This window comes from Falco biarmicus, chromosome 2 (assembly GCF_023638135.1).
Source record: "Falco biarmicus isolate bFalBia1 chromosome 2, bFalBia1.pri, whole genome shotgun sequence".
NCBI classification, from domain to species: domain Eukaryota; kingdom Metazoa; phylum Chordata; class Aves; order Falconiformes; family Falconidae; genus Falco; species Falco biarmicus.
Genome location: NC_079289.1, coordinates 905628 through 923092, shown reverse-complemented (window position 1 = coordinate 923092; position 17465 = coordinate 905628). Strand labels below are relative to the sequence as shown.

At 51.0% G+C, this 17465-nt stretch overlaps 1 protein-coding gene across 1 annotated transcript in view; it reads right to left on the bottom strand.

Moving 5' to 3' along the window:
* Positions 1–12171, bottom strand: part of SLCO2B1 (solute carrier organic anion transporter family member 2B1) — a 68130-nt gene extending 55959 nt beyond the window's left edge. The window contains exon 1 of the mRNA XM_056327898.1: positions 12019–12171. The gene's annotated coding sequence lies outside the window, so the exon portion shown is untranslated. The remainder of the gene's footprint in view (positions 1–12018) is intronic.
* Positions 12172–17465: the final 5294 nt, after the last annotated feature.

The following is a 17465-nucleotide window of genomic DNA, read 5'->3' as shown; positions in this document are numbered from 1 at the left end:
TGGGGTGTAAGTGGTTTCAGCTCCCCATCACACAGGGCTGGTGGCTTCACCAGGGCATGGTGTGCAGAAGTGTGCTCATGAGATCAAGCGGCTTTGGAGATGCTGGCTGGCCAAATTGCCTTCCCAAGAGCTGACTACAGCCAACCATCGCTCTGCCTAACTGAAGGTGGGGGCTGGGGACCTCCCTACAGCCTCAGAGGCAGAAGCTCCTGCCTGCAGGAGCAGGGCTCAGCAAGCCCTTCTCCATCCCTCCATACGTTGGGTCTGTGATGGATTAAAGCCCTCCTTTCCCACCTCTCATTTTCACCCATGGTGGTTTTGCATCTCCACTGGAAGAATCCTTCCACTCTAGCTTTCTGGCTCCCAACCACCACCTAAATTTAACCGTGCAAAGAAATGTACATCAGTGGGAAGCCACCGTTCCCCTCCCTGCCCCGCTGACCTCCTTCCCTTTGGACCTGCGCTCCCTCCTCCCTTCTCACCTGCTATGTCTGTGGAGTGAATGATGCACGGGAGGATGACGTCTTTGTTGGGTTTTTAGTACCCAGGCTTCCTGCTCAGGAAACTGTATTGTTTGGAGGCACGTTAAACACATTAGGCTTTAGCTTGTTCAGTACACTCTAATAGATGTTTCCACCTCAGTGGCATCTGCAAGCTCTACAGCAAATGGGGTGAAAGGTTTTGCATTATTATTTTGTGTAATTCTATTTCCCCCATGATGAGAGGCAAAGGAGCACATACCACAGCCTCAGACAAATTAAAAAAATGTTCAGGTTGATGTAAACTCTAGTAAATGTAGACTGCCTTAACAATGGCATTTATACAACCCTTAAGTGCAGTGCTCAGAAGTAAATTCAAGAGGGGGACCTGCACTCCACTGAGTTACAAGCTCCACAGCATCCTCTGCAAAAAGCAATTGCTGCCCTCAGCCCCATTTCAAGAGACAAGATATTGCTACAACAAAATACAGGATGGGATCAATAAAGTAAATTTGATCGTAAATTAAAGCATCCATGAAAAGCTCCCTGGAACCTCTGGAGGATTAAGCAGCACAAGAGCAAAAGCACCTGCCTCTCTCCAGACCATGGCATCCAATATTGCCTGTCTCTGGGAGCAGCGCTGTGATGAATTATTTACAGCTACCAAGTTTGTTGCTGGAGCTTCTTGAAAGCTCAGGGGTGATGCAGGGAAAAGAAAAAGGGATCCAGGGTAGCAACGGGGGGAAACTAAAAGGAGTCTGGGCCTGGATTTCCAGGGATGGGCATGCTCATGGAGTTGGTAATCACTGTAGGCTTAATGCCCTTCTTGCCCTGGTTATCTGTATTAATGTCTTTGCTAGCCCTCTGCACCAAAGGTGCACTCAATTAGACCTGCAAACAACAAATCCTGTGGTCTGGAGGAATATTTTGGTCCCCCTGCCCATCCTTTCCAGGACCTTTTGTAAATGTGTGCATCCTTTAACACTTCAGAGTGTCCAGGAAGCTGCTACACCTGGAATTAGTCCAACTTCTTCCCTAATCAGCTTTCATAGTCTTCTCAGCAGAAGAAAATGGTAGAAAGCACTGGTAGAAATGTTTTCAGTAATCCCTGCCTAAGCAGGTTATGAACGTCCCTCACCCTTCACCGTGCCCCAGATTCACCACAAATTTCTTTTGTGTTAAGGACAACCTGCAATCATCTGTCAGCAGCTGGTGGCCAAGGATGCACAGCCACATCTGACTCCATCCCACCACACACACCTCCGTCTCACCACCAGCGAGGTTTCCTGATTCCTTTTCAGTATTGCCTGGGCGTGTGCACTGCCTGTGAGAGAGGGAGGTGGGAGAGCCCCGAGAGACTGTGAGGGGAAACACTCAGCGGGGATCTGAGATGATGCAAAGGTTGCCAGCAGCTGAAAATGAAGATAACCTATTGCACTTAGATACCATCCATCCATCCATCCACGCTTCTTTAAGAATTAAATAAAACAGAAAAGTATTTTGATCCAGCACAAAGGAGAACGAGCAGACCAAATATTAAAGCTGATAAGACTTAGTTGATTAAAAAAAATAATAATTTGCATGAAGGTAGCAGCATGCTGAGGTCGGACTGGTGCTTATTGCCTTCGTCTGGATCGAGCCCAGCTGTGGCAGCACCCTCTGGGGATGGCATTTGCTTGGCAAGAGCTGCTTTTTTCTCCTAGCAGATGGACATCTCCAGATGGAAAGAAAGACTATTTTCAATTAGTGCTATTTCTCCTAAGTAACGTCAAGAGGTCTCACTAAATCTGCTCCTCTGCAGGAAGGAGGCAGAACTGGTGCTGCAGGCTGGGTACAGCAGGGGAAGGAGGCAGAAAGGAGGGATGAGACAGCAAATACTAGAACATACACCCATGATGGGGTAAGGGCAGCGGAGAGCAAAAAGAGCAAAACCGAGTGGGACTGGGGCAAGGGGGGAACTTGCCTGGCCCAGGTCTGCAGCCTGATGGCCCAAGCCCCCTCCGGCACCCCAGGAAGAGGATGCGCTGTGGGAATTCCTATCCCTGCCTTGCTCCAGGCATCCCAGCGCATTGGCCATGGTACCCGTGGAGCGTGCAGGGGCCACACCAGCACAAAGGGGAAAGGTAAGGAATAATCAGTCCCAGAGTGCCACCCCTTGATTCTGGAAAACCTGACCCAAACCTGCTTCCAGCCCAGCCCTGCAAGACCAGGACCAACAGCACCCCACTCCCAGGGCAAGCTGCTTCCCATCTCTGTGCCTCAGTTTCCCCAAGAACAAGCCAGGGAATAGATACCACCTGCCTCTATAAAGTGTTTGTGGAGCAGTGGATAAACTGGGAGAGGGAAAGGCTGTGGGCTGTGGCAGCGGGGGCTGTGTTTTTGCAAGGCTGAAGCATTTTGCAAGGCCTTTTGGCAAGCAGTGGTGCTGCTTCTACAGCACTGCAAGGAAGGACCTAACTGGAGACCAGGCTCTTGCAGAAGCTGTGAATGCAGGAGGCCAGCACCCTTTACAAGCACAAGCCCAGAGTGGCCATCCCACTTATCTTTATTAGCTACTCGAGAGCAATTAGGCTGTGTTTACACAATATACCATGATTATACAACGTGCTTAATGAGAATCAGAGGCTGCATTTCCTGGCTGTCTAGAGGGCTGGGGTGGCTGGAGAACTAGGCTGTGGCCACGGGCAAATCCCTGCCTGCAGGAGTGAGGGATCCGAGCTGCCTTCAGACCAGAGGGTAGCCTGGCAGCACCCCCTTCCTTCCCGAGCCCCCTTCAACCAGCCCCAGAGACACGGTTTCTGCATGTTGGTCTCCTGGTGCTGGCAACGGGACATTTCTGCAAAGCTAGAGGAGGTGTCACTGCTTGACTCTGCTCTAGGAGAACCTGCTTTACCAGAGGGTTGGACTAGATGGTCTCCAGAGGTCCCTTCCAACCCCAACCACACTGTGATTCTGACTTCAGTCTTCTGCTCCTGGTGAGACACAGCTCAGGAGAACATGGCCACTGGAAGCCTGCCTGGTGAGTTACTGGCCAAAGAGGATGAGCTTGGCCCATACATGGATGGGAAGGGATGTCTAAGAAACATAACAGTGGGGCAAGGAGTAAGGGCAAAGGCACATTTCTCCCTGAACACCTCCCGAAGGAGGTACCTTCACAGCAAGGGTCTCCTGCTCACGATGGTCTTCACCATGGATGGCAAGCAAAGACAAACGCAGCCAGCATCTGCTCCCCATCACACCTTCGCATCTCCCTAGCTCCCAGGGCAGCAGGCTGCTGCAGTTCTGCTATGAGAACCCCCTCTGAGCATCTTCATCCAAACACTTCACTGCTCATCCTCATTTCCGCTCCTCGACCATGAGGAGTGAAGCCCCACGACCAAGCAGCTGCTGCGGCCAGCCCCACCGTTTCTGCACTGCTCTCCTGTGTACAGCTGCACCCATCAGCTCCGACACAGCTGTATTCATCTGCACACTTCATCAGAGGGGAGAGGTGCTAGCTTGGCCTGCAGAGGTATTTACAATTCAGGCACTGCTCTGCTGGAGTGCTCAATGGCGCATTTCACCTTTCCTACCCCAAATCACAGGAGTGTGAAATTCATTTTCTAGGGAGACACAGACACTGAGAGGCTGGCGTCAGGTGGGATGCAAGGTGACAGGCAGAGGTGGCAGGATCCATGACCACAACCGGTGTCGCTGACCCTGGCACAAAGACCTTTAAAGCCAGTGCTGCACCCTGATGAAGCAGAAAATTGCTTCCTTAAAAAGCCTGCGAGTAAAATCTCAAGCAAAATTGCTTCTCCTATAAAACTCAGAGGGACTTTCCATGCTCAACAGTGGTGTTTGGGACTCCAGTGAGGTGCACAGGTGGCCAGGTTTCACCTAGGGTGACCTCTGGGAGATGGATGTTTTCAGTGCGGGGGCTCAGTGAAGCAGCTCATGCAGCAGGACCCCAAGCAGCAGCCACCAAGCACCCATGGGTTTTACTTATATACTTCAGGGAAGGTGATGGATGGATGGATGGATGGATGGATGGATGGATGGATGGATGGATGGATGGATGGATGGATGGATGGATGGCTGTTCAGCGAGCAAAGGTGCCTGATGCTGCAGATCCATCAGCTGATACTATTCCTTCAGCTGCAGGTGACGGATTTCTGCTCAGAGCCCTGTTTTCTCCACAGTTTTGTCCTGAGTCACAGCATCCCTCGGAAAGGCAGAGCCTGGCACAACAAGCCCCGGGTGTTGTGGGCACAGGGAGCTGAGCTTGGGTGTGCCAGCAGGTCAGTCCCACACCAACTGATGCTAGCAGGCTACGATAAAACTTTGCCATTAATTACAGCCTTGCTTGCCTGATGTCTCATCTCTGCTCCCAGGAGATAGTGACCCGCAAAGTGGGGGGCTACAATGTGGGGCCCCCATATGTACAGAACTTGGCCAGATAATCGCATAAGCCTTTGCAGCACAGATTAAGATGCTCCACTTGTCCCCAGGCCACACTTTCTTTTACAGCAGGCCAGCAGAAGTACCCCAAAACCTCCCAGTTTCTCTGGGACTTGCACAATGGTCCTGGCTGCCATAGCAGGGGACCAGGCTCAGTGGCACCAGCGTCCTGTCCCATTCCTGAAGACATAAATCTATCACAATGCCTTCATTAATAGCAGCATGGCTCCTGCTAGCTGAACAAGGAAAAGCACAGGCTGGGCTCAGCAGAGCTTGGGTAAATAACGGCGAATGTAACACAGCAAATTAAATCCCAGCAGGGGAGACAAAATGCCAGCAAATATCCCATAATCTGTCTTCCTTCTGCTCAATAAATCTACAATCACATTGGTAAGACTGGAATAGTGTCAGTGTGTGTATTTATATGAGCGTGCCTGTGTTAAATGGGAAGCCGGTTAGGAAAATGTGGGTGCAATGATGTTCGTAATACAACACGAGGAAAAGACAGTGTATACACATCATTCCCTCCATGGAAAAAAGATTGAGAAATAAAAAAGTATGTGTAGATGTTCCCAAAAGCTGTTTCTGTCTTGCACCAACTGGCAAAAAGAAAGTGAAAATGAGACCAGCTTGGTGACTCCTTGCAATGAGAAATGTGCCAGGGATAACACGTCCCAGAAACCTCACAAGAAGCTAAGCCAAAGAAAATCTGTTACCAAGAAGTTAAAAGATTAGAAGAAAGATGGGTGTTGAAACCCATGAAACACAACCATGGGTGATGAGGAAGAGGCAGCAGCCCTGCTTTGGCATGGGGCAGGGCCGGCTGCTCTCTGGTCCCTGCCAGCCCTGACCCCTCTGACTTGGGAAGGATGAAGCCCTCCCCATTTTCGTGATGAGGTCTCACAGAGCTCCCTGCCCTCCTCGTCATGCCCTGCTGAAGCTGGAGACTGTCTTGGAGGTGTCCTCACCTTCCTCAGCACTGCAAGATGCGGTGAAAGGGTGGGAGCTCACCCAGAGATGGGAACTCTCACGCCATCTCCCATGGAAGTGAGGCACGTGGAGGAGCTGCAGCTGTGGATGCTGTCACACAGCTGCGGAACTCACCTGACCCTACATGTGCACTGGGGACACCTGGCCCTGAACCACCTGCTGGCCTATGCTGGCAGTCAACAGGGAGAGACCAGCACTTCCATGGCCCAACCCAACCCAATGTGGCCACCAGAAGAAACATGACAAGCCAGTCGCATCCTCAAGGTGTATTTGCTACTGGCAAAGGCAGCAACGTATCCAGCCCGGGGACACAGTGCAAAGCCCAGCGGTCTGAGGTAAGGTGAGATCAGACGCAGTCGCATTCATTCCCTTGGGGGGGAACACATGGCAGGATAAAATGGAGAGGGTCTCCACACTGAAAAAAAGAAAAAAAGGGTTGCTTTTGGGTGGTCATTTTTGAGCCAGCACACAGCTTTCCTGCAGCTCTGCAGAGCAAGGCCGGCAGAGCCATGAGCACAGCATGGGACTGTCCCCATGTGCTGGAGGACCTTCATGGTGGCAGTCGCCATCATCATGCATCCTTGGGAAGAAGACGGTGCCCGCTGCACAGGCTGAGGTGCCAGAGGGGAAAGCCTCTTGCCTGCCAGAGGGGAAAGCACCTGAGAGCAAAAAGCAGCTCAGAGCCCAGAGGGAAGGCATCGCAGAGGGTGCAGGCGAGGGAGGCGCTGGGGCTGGGGTCCCCAGTCTCAGTGAGTTACATGAGCAGCAAGGCTGGGAATTGCTTAATGACATGAATCATTTGCAGGGTTTCCTTTTCAAAGGCTGCCCAGAGCTATGGGGCTGTCGGGGTCCAGTGCCCCAGAGACCCTCCACTCACCGTCTTGCTCCTGCTGCCTCCCAAGCTCTCATGGGATGCATCCCGCTCTGTGCAAAAGCAACTTCTCGTTAAACCTCACCACGCTCCTGCCCTTGTTCCTCCCCGTGTGAACTATGGGTTGGCTTGTGCCAGCAGCTGCGCTGCGGGTGAATGCAGCTCAGCTGAAGGACGTGTGGATGTGTAAGATTTTGCCAGACAGGAATCTCACAGCTGTGCAAGTTTTACTCCTCTGTAAGAGCTTAGGCAGTGTATTGAATAGAAAGTTAGCCCTCTCCTCTAGACTGTGCCAGATGCTGAGCATACTCTTGTATGGGGGACGAGCAGATGTGGCGTGTATACCAAAAAGTGATGCCTTGTGTCCTCGATGGGGATTTCCTATTTTAGCACCACCTCCTGTGTGTTTGGCAGGGACATAGTCTCTCCTCCAAGCAGATCAAGACCCCAGGACAGGAGTTAAAATGATGAATGAAATATGAAAAAACCTGTTCCCCAGTGGGGACCTGCCTTTCCATAGGCTGCAGACACAGTGCTTGAGTCTGTGGAGAAACATCTGCTGATAGAAATCTGAAGGAAGGTGACCACAAACCAGAGTTTTTCTAATCTGGGGTTTTACATACTGTAAATACCTTCCTGGTACTTTTTTTCCTCCATACGTTACTGATGCTTGGACAGGAGGGAAGACATAGGGAAAGATGAGTATTTTTAAAGAGCTGTAGGACTTTGCAGTGCCGTTGGCAAGGAGCAGCTGGAGGAAATGTATGAAAGCAAGAAAAAGGCAGGGGCCAGAGGGGCTTCAGTGACTGACAGATGCAGACAGGCTCTGATGAGAAAAACTAACTTTTTGTAGGGGAAGCTATTGCAAAACGAAGAGCAGGAGACACTGCAAAAGCCTCGTGCCTTGAACGCACAGCCTGAGTGAAAGCCCCAGGAGCTTCCTTGTGCATAGCCTTCCTGGAGCAATCCAGATGTTGTTTGCTATATATAATATACATATATATATATATATATATAATCTACAACTTCTACAAAAACCAAAAACACCCAAACCAGGATTTTCCATCTGCACACATGGTCTGCCCAGGACCATGGACCTGATCCCCCGCGCTGACGTGAGTATTGCGTGAGGAGCACCTATACACCAATTTCACTTACTTCCTACCCATTTGTTTCCATGGGACATTCAAGAGCAGCTCTTTTCTCTCTCCAGGCTAACCCATTGATTAGCAGCCAAAGTGCTGCCAGATTCCAGGAGGAGACCAGTAAGATTTACTTCACTGGGAGCTGGAAACCGTGCCGGCCACCCGCACACAAGAGGGATTGATCGAAGGGTAGGTGCAGAGAAGTGCTGCTATGAGGAATGGGGAACCGAGAGTAGAGCTTAGGAGAAGTGAAAAAATTCCTTAGCCAGCAAAAGAGAGCTGAAGAGGAGCTGTTTATAAACACCCAGGAGGAAATGCTGTGAGTAGAAGGGAGTTGGTGACATTATGGGACTATGCTGGGACCAGAAGCAAGTGCTGGAGCAAACAAACCCTTGAGGGGGCTGGATCTGGCAGGAGAAAGGGAAGAAACACTGATATTTTGGGCGACAGGGGAAATTAATTCATGTCACAACTAAGTGTCCTTCTTCCATTATTTAATATTAATGGACTGCAGAAAGTCATCTTTATTATGGAGGGCTGTTGCTTCTTTTCTTTTTGCTGCCAGTTTTTTTTCCACCCTGTGGAAGAAGCATCTCCTGCTCACCTCGAGAGCAGTTATGGGCTGGCGTGCTCAGACAGATCAAGAAAGCTCAGTGAAAATGGAGATTGTTTTCTGGAAGTCCCCGGACCTGCAGCTTGCCCCGGCCAAGCTGTCTGTCTGCAGCCCGGTACCCAGCCAGCAGCGAACCCTCTCCTACATCCCTGGGAGCGATCTTGTCCCAGGGTTTCTCCAGCCATCCACCCAGTACCAATTTCTCCCAGCGGATATTTCAGAGCCTTGCAGAGTTTGAAACATGTTTCAAGCCAGAAATTCCCCATGTCACTTGCTGCTCTGCAGCGTCTTACGCTGTCTCCACTTCTTTTGAAAATCCACAAACCCTGGGGCTAACGACAGGTCCTGAGATGTGTAGTGAGGCTCCCAAGCCATCCCTCTGGTCCACATTTAGCAAGGTAATGGCTCCGGACATGGAGCATTTAATCCACCGGATAGGTTAAGCCAGGGCACATGCAGGATAAAGGTCCTGCATGGTGCAGACCAGCACCCCCAGGGAAGCACTGGGACCAAACTGAGAGCCAGGAACCACATTGAAAGGGGAGGGGTGAGGATCTATTTTTGACCAGACCAAGGTCCCCCAAGACGCCTGGGTTGCTGCTGCAAACCAAGCAGCCCAGCAAAGCTGAACGGCTGGGTAAGGAGTGCTCGGGTGAGCCAGGACGAAGCATTTCAGAGCCTGGGAACACCACCCACGCCCAGCAGCATGGCTGGCAAAAGCCAGAAAACTGGAGGAGTAGGAGGGAAAATGAAGATAAATTAGAGTACGTTGCAAAATAACCAAATAATAAATAACAAAAAGGAGGGCTGGGAGTCAGGAGGGCTCTCACAGCAAGCTTGATGTCAGTGGTTCCCCTAACAGCCTTTCAGAAACTTTATGAGGGAATTAGCCAAAGCAGAGCACAGCTTTGTACATGTCTGTGCAAACAAGGTGGGGGAGCAAACCCCCACTCAGGCTACACGGCTTTTCAATAGCTGCTGCCTCTTAGTGCATGGCAAAGCAGATGGGTGCCACATGGATGCCACAGCAGGGAGGTGATGCTCCTTTCTGATGTTTTTCACCTTTCTGGCATCTTGTCCCTGAGCACAAGACACCGTAGACCAGTGCAGGGAGTGGGGAAAAAAAAATAAAAAATCAGTCATGAAATTTCTGCACACAACTGATAAAAAAGGTCCTCTGGAATGGATCGATATGGCTTGGACCACTGTTGAGAAATCAGATCCTGATGGGAGCTTGGATAAAGCATGCTCCATTGCCCGCTGGAGCTGTACCAGCAACTGCAGACGAGCTGCACTGCACTGCCTCAAACGGATGCTGGGTAAGGTTGTCATATGCAGCTCACAGGGTGAAATATAGACATGAATTTTGATAAGCTCCTGAAGCAGCTCAGCTCTGGCCTGTTTTTATGGCTGGGTACCCTTGGTGCTGCTCATAACCAGCCCTAAGTGTCTCTCTTTTTTGCCTCATTTGCTGTTGCTCTTTCATAGAATCACAGAGGGGTTTGGGCTGGAAGGGACCTTCAAGACCAGCCAGTCCCACCCCCTGCCAGGGGCAGGGCCCCCTCCCCCCAGCCCAGGCTGCTCCCAGCCCCATCCAGCCTGGCCTTGAGCCCTGCCAGGGATGGGGCACCCACAGCTGCTCTGCGCAACCTTTAATTTACTCCAATATCCTTGACTGGGATTTTCCTTTTTGCTCTGGAACTGGTGCACTAAGCATAACAGTAAAGAGCTCAGAGCCTGCTCGGGTCAGACATGAAGCAGCAGGACCTCAGAGCATCATGGTTCCAGGGATCCCACCCATTTCCCAGTGCATTGCAGGGGCTCCAGCTGGAGAAAGCCCATGGCACGGCTGCAAATCCATGCACGCTGTGACAAGGTGCCTTAGACACATATCCAGGTGAGACAGGAGGGAGGGAGGGATGTGCCCTTCTGACACAGGAATTGCCCAAAGCCACCAGAGATATAAGAGACCCAGGGTGCACCCCTACGCACCTTGCAGGGAGCCTTGAGCATCACGTGCCTCTTAAGCGAAGAAAAACCTGCTCAGGAACTGGAGCAGTAACAGGTTCTACCACCTCTGCACACAGACATAAAGCATCCTTGAGCAGCCCTGAGCCTGTGCCCTGAGGTCGCCCCAGACAAACCTCTGCTCCCTCTCTCTCCAACCTGGATGTGCTGCCAGGGATGGGTCAGCCTTACCCCTAGCTGACCAGGTCCACAGGGGTTGGAAGCAGAGGGGTGCAACAGCCCCCACCCAGGGTGGGACACCTCCCCATCCCATCCCAGCACAGCCAGCCTTGATGTCCCCATGCCCACCAGGAACACTACAGCCAAAATCAGACAGAAGCAGCAAGCACGGCCGATGCATGATCAGCTGGGCTGTGCAAAGCCCGGTGCCTTCTTGCAGCATTTAATCCCACCTCTAACCTGTTAAAAAACAGGGTTTTCAGGGAGGACAAGCTGATCCCACAGCCGGCTCCCAGGAGGCTACCCCACCTCCAGGTTGTTAAGCACTGGACAGTTTAAGGGACACATCTGCTCCAACATTTGCAAGAGCCAGAAGAAACCAAGAAGCCTGATTCACTCAGACCAGACCAGCTAAGAAAAACCCAGCAGGATGCTGGCGGGAGCAAGCAGAGGTAGCAGCTCAGCCCTGAACACAGGGCTCCCCCCCAGGCTAAACCCACACCTCTCCAGAGCAGCAAAAGCACATGACAAGGAGAGTTGCATTCCATCACCTCGATCAATGGGCTGTTTGCGTCTTCACCCCCAGCTGCAGAGCTGCACAAAGGCTTTCCCTCCAGCATTAACCCTCCCCTGCTCCCTCCACCGATTTTCTCAGAGCCAGGAGGTCACATCGGCTTTTTGTAACCAACGCTGTGATCCTGCTTTGGGTCAGGGTGAATCGGTTCCTCTCCCAAGGAATGTGCTGCCGGAGAAGCCTGGGCTTGGCCAGGGTCCCCAAGCGGCACCCACAGGGTCCCAGCCCAGGCCAGGTCCACACATCCTCCCCGAGAGCCTGCCAGGACCCGGGGTGAGAATGGGCATTGCTGTCAAAGGAGAAGCAAACCTGTAAGACAAAACCAACAGTGGCAGCCTTGGGGAATGGGAAAACTCCCTGCAAAGGGAGAAATAAGTGGAGCTGCCTTACTGGGAAAAAAAGACTCAAATAAATAGACGCAAGCAGAGAGGAAGCGACAAAAGACATGTGCAGAAAGCTGGCACGCAACAGGCACGCAGAACATTTGTAGTCGCTCCTTTTTTTCCCCCTTTAGCTTTTAAGCTGCTGGGAAAATCCAGCTCCTAAGCCAAAAGGGTTCAAGGAGTCTTGCAAAACAACTCAGGGAAAAGCAGCGTGAGAAACTTCGCATCCAGCAGACCCCCAGCCCGCCCTGCCGCTCGGAGGCAGACCCCGAGCGAGCTCGGTACCAAAGTCATCCTCAGCATCTCCTCGCAGAGGGCAGCTGCTGCCATACTCACAATTTCAGGACTCTCCCGATCCCAGTCCCACTGCGCTGGGAGCAAAAGTTTTCCTCTGCCAGCGGCTGCTGAGGCCATTCACTACTTTTACTTCCCAGCCTGGAGGTGGGGATGGGTGTGTGGAGGTGGGGCTTAGGCTGCAATTTCAAAAGCCGGAGTACATTTTCACCAAAACTTTTGCAATCTCTGTCAATAGGAATTTATTTTTTTTTCGTTTTCCCTTCTCCTGAAGTTGCAATCCAAAAATGACAGAGCTGCCCATGTGGTTTGCTGATACAGGGCTTTGCAAACCGCTTACACAATAGTCCCAGTCTCCAAACTGGTCTTTGCTTTCTTTCCATCTCCTGGCTCTCCTCCCTGCAAAGGGTCCCATCCCTCTAGAGCTTTTTCTTTACATTCATTTTCTTATTCCATTTGCTTTATCTGCATTTATTTCTTTAACTTACGAAGCTGTGGTGTTAGCCTGGGATTTGTGATTGGGAGCATTTGTTTATATAACCCCAGAGTATTTATTTTTCAATATCTCTCCCCATTGTTTTTTTGCACTAATTACTAAGGCACTTCCAGATAAGAACTGGAGGAGTTAACAAACAGGCAGACCCCGTTAAAGCTGTCAAAGGCAAACTGGAATTTGTCTCTTTGGAGTTCTGGTGCTTTCTCAGCCCTACCAGCCTTCGCTGTTTGTTCCTCCTCCTCGCCCCTGGTTGTTGGATTTGCTCCATCTGCTGCCGGCTGGGATGGGGACGTGGACCCGTGTGTGCCACGGATGGAGCTGGCCCTGGCCATCTCTGTGCTGCAGAGAGATGGGTGAGATGAGCTGCTGCCTGCACTTAGACACCATGAACAGAGGTGTGGGGTGAAAGCAGACAGAGCTATCAACTTGTTCTGGAAATGCATTGGCAAAGAAAAACTCGGCTGTCCCTTTTGTGTGAGCAGAGGTACAGAGGTTGTCCTACAAGCTGGAATTGCTGGGACCCACTGCTGAGCACCACCAGAGAGGCAAAGCTCATCACAGGGGGGTTTAGCTCATCACAGCCTGGGACACCTGCAATCTTTGGGTGGAGGCAGGGGGATGTAGTGTGAGGATGTGGTCCCCAACAGGAGCTGGCTGGTGGTGCTGCGTTTAACCTGTGGGCTTGGAAATACATCCAGGCACCCAAGTGAGGATGCTCATCTTTACCCACTCCGGAGGCTCGATCCACTCCAGGATGTTGTTCTCCGTCACCTCTGCAGAAGAAGGTGATGGAACCACCACGAAACACAGCTGGAGATATTTCAGGTTCTCCAGAGAGTGGCATAAACTGCCTCTCTCAAAACAGGTCCTGGATGTTCATCCTCTGGACCTCCGGCCTCACTGGCCTTTTGCAGCTTCAAAATTCAGTATTCCCACCATTGACTGGGAAAATTGGCTCTCCCCACCAGCCCTAACTCTGCCTATATATTTCTCTGCTCAGAAAATCCAGGAACCTCTCTGTGACCATCTGCAGATGCACTAGCTCAGATGCAGAGTTTGATTTTATACAGCTTTTAGGTGGGACTGGGAAGATAGTCCATCTCCAGCTCCCTGCCCTTTCACTCTCTGCCTGCTACTGTGCCATGGTAGTGGGAAGCCCAGAGGCTGCTCAGGGACCTGATAACTTGGAAAAAGGTCAAGAAAGCAAAGGTCTTAGCAGAACAGCCTCAGTTATGGATCCTTCGAGGCTCATGCCCTCGGTCCAGGGGAGCACAGGTTTGGTAGGGCTCCAGGATTGCTGTGGCCGTCGTTACCTCCCTTGAATTTTGAGGGGATGAAGAGGATGCCAACACAAGGCTGGCATGAGGCATTTGGTCTGGACAGTTAATGCTGAATGTGTTTTACTGCTTGGCTTGATAACCCACAGTCCCTGGAGGTAACATTTTCAGGATCAAATACCATCAGACTCCATGAGCTGCTGCTCTCTCAGTGGATCATACACCCTTACCCTGCACGCATCTTCCAAGTTCACTTTATAGTCTCCATAAAAACCATTTGAGTACATCTTTTTTTAAAAAAAAAAAAAACACCAACAACAAAGAGGTTGTTTTGAACATCTTCCAAAACCTGGATTTCAAATTATTTCAAAGTTCTAGAGGACTGGGTTCACCCCTTCACCTGCTGCTGCCACTCGGCCAGAACAACACACCCTGCCCTGGTGCTGCTGCCGGTCCCTCCCGCTGCCTCTGCCAAGGATGCCTGGGTGTACACGGCCTCCGCTGCCCTGAGCATTGGTGTCTGGGGCTGTCTCAATTGCAAACAGGTGCACAAACCCAGGCGAGGTTTCCCAATTCACACTTGTATTTCATGATGTTGCAGCCTGGGGACCAGGACAGCTGCAAAGTCACATCCAAGGAGAATACGAGTACTGGGGGAGATGGAGAGATCTTTGGTGGGTTCCCCATTCTCTTTTCATCCCAAAAGCCACAAGCTCCCAGATGGAAAGTCCAAATGGGATATTTTCCAACTCAGGGTCGTGGTGCAGCAGCAGCTGAGAAAGGTGCAGTCACATTTTCCTCCTGGCATTTCTTGATGGGGTCTGACAGACGGGATGCCCAGCCATGGGAAACAGGGCACGCTGGGCAGAGGGGCTTGATGTTTCTGAAGGGAAGATTATCTGTTTTCCCCACACAAGCTCATTAAATACTAATTAAACAGGCACTTTATTAGCCCTAGCAGCAGAGATGCATTTTGCTAAGTAGGAGACAGCCAAATCAGTGTGTTCAAAAATACTCTTCGCCCAAGTGACCCTGAGCTGTCCTCCCGAGCAGGGCTGCATCAGACAGATAATGCACTGCAGAGAAAATAAACTTTATCAGCTCTCGTCGGCACTGCAGTATCACAGGAAGGCATTATTAGATCTAAAAAAACCTATTAATATTTTACAGCTGCATAACTCCTTTCTTTCCAGAAAGGCTGTGCAGCATGCACAGGCAGTCCCCCAGGACCCACAAAACATGGTTAATTTGGGTGTAGGGGGTTGCAGCTCTTTGACAGGGGGGAATAACCCGGTGGGAAGAGGACACTCTCCAGCTGCAGAGGAGCAAGGTGCAGACACCCAAAATGGCCCAGACAAGGGGGTCATCAGCCCCCATGCCCAGAGAGCAGCAGGGAAAGGTGGACACCGCTTCCAGCAGCAATATCAAGCTGCTATATTGCACGAAAGAAGAGCACCATCTATTGACTCCTTTTACTCTTTTTCTAGCTGCTGTGAGCCAGCAGGAGTTTTCAACGTGCACAAGGCTGCCGCTTCATCCCAGGACCTGGGTGTTTGGCAGAGCACCCTGGAAGGCAGAGAAGCATCACCTCCTTGCAGCAAAACATCCTTGCCCCAATGGTCCAAGCTGGCTGCTCGCTGGCACAGCACCAGGTTGCATCTCCATGGTCAGACAGGTTTCTCCTGCAGCCCCAAAAGCTGCTCACCCATCTTTTCCTTTGTAGGGTGCAAAGAGCTTTCTGCAAAGCATTAGAGCTGAAGGGGAATTTGGCTGTAAGCTAACAGATGCCACAGGGCATGCAGCCCGGCCATGGCCGTCACACACAGCCCAGTGCGAGGAGGGGACAGCAGCCACCACCCCCTTGGGCTGTGGGAATTCAGTTAGCTATATATGCATTAGCTATACATGAATTAGCAATATGATTTGGTATTGCATCATGTGGGAATGGGATGCAGGCGAAACACTGGCAGAGTCGCCCAGAGCAGCTGTGGGTGCCCCATCCCTGGAAAAATTCCAGGCCAGGCTGGATGGGACTGTGAGCAACCTGGTCCAGTGGAAAGTGTCCCTGCCCATGGCAGGAGTTTGGACTAGATGGTCTTTAAGGTCCCTTCCAGCCCAAACTGTTCTAGGATTCTAAAAAAGCCCATGAACTCCTTGGAAAGGGAGTGTTTCTCTGGGTGCGCTGGCCCGGTGGCTCCCAGCCTGGTGCTGTCTCCTGCCTGCTGCTGCCACGCTCTGACCAAGAGCTTTCCTGCAGCTCTTCCAGCTTTTAGGTCACTGCAAGCCTTTGACCTTCAAATATTTGGATATGCAGACCCTGAGTGCGTCTCATGTAAGTGAAAAGGATAATTCCTATGGAAAACCAAGCATTAAGGGAGTCCCCGTGACTACAGCCAGACTGGGCTACACAAGGTGCTCCCACACCAGTCTCGTTACAGCCACTTCAGCGGCGTCAAACTCTCTGGAGGATGCGGTGGAAAAAGTGTTTCTTGGAACAATTAAAACCAGTTTGCAGCAAACGACAGCAGCATTTATCCTGTGCAAAGGCATGATAAAATCTCCTGTTTCTGAAATTACAGACATCTACGAGTGAATAAACCAGGACTTCCAGCCTGGGAGAGGCCATGTCAGTGAGCTCATATCTGCCCAGGCTCTGCTGGTTACTCCAGCTCTGCTCTTGGTCCAAGAGTTAAGCTGGGCTTGCAAAGGAGCAGCTCAGTGTCCTGCATGGGAGATGGAAGACATCACCTGTGGGGCTGAAGGCTGACCCTTTTCTGCACGTGGGGCTGGGAAAAAACAGCTGGACTAGGGCTGGGATTTTGCAGTTCAGCTCAGAGCCAGCCAAAATCCAAGACAGAAATGTTTTGAATTCTGCAGAAATTGGTTGCAGAGCTGGGATCTAAATGGGGTGGCTGGAGTCCACCGGTGGTAATTAGCCACCTTGCTTCTATACATTTTGAAGCTGCTTTCTGAATCCCTGCCTTGCCTTTTAACGCGTGCAGGAGCGCACTGAGGGCTGTCAGCAGCTGTAGCACAGATGTTGATGCAGTTTGAGTTCAGAAGAGGAAAGCCAAAGCCAAAACCAGAGGCTGAACTCATGGTTCCTTTCCTGTCCTTCAGCCACGGGACTTCCATTCCTGTCCTGAAGAAAGAGGAATCTCACGGGCTGTGCAAACGCAGTGAGAAGTATCCTTATTATTCTGCTTCCAAACTTCATCCTGGAATGCTTGTAGAGCAGCAGAGGAGGGAAATCTCAAGGCATACATATATTCAGCTGATATTTCAGTTCTTATGAATGGGCACTGCTATAGAGACACACAGGAGAGAAAATTGTGACAGAACTGGGTTTCGACATCTGCAGCAATAACTGGGAAAAGGCAGAGAGAAATCCTGCCTTGGGTAAAGGAGGAGGAAAACAAGAAAGGGAAAAACTACAACCTTCCCCCATTCTGTTCTTGCAAAACTGCCAGCCCGCTCCCTTGGGCGTAACTATTTTGGGACAGCATCGCCTGTGATGTGTGAGATGCCTTCAGTCATGGAAAGTCTTTCAAAATATGGGGTTTTATGAATAACACAGAAGGAATAATGTTTCCTGAAGGATATGCTTTGACTTGAAAACCTTCCAGCAGGAGATTAACGCCGCACTCAGAGGCTGCCTGAGCTCAGAGCATTTATGTTCCTGCATAATTGCACAAGATGCACTTCTCAGAGAGTTT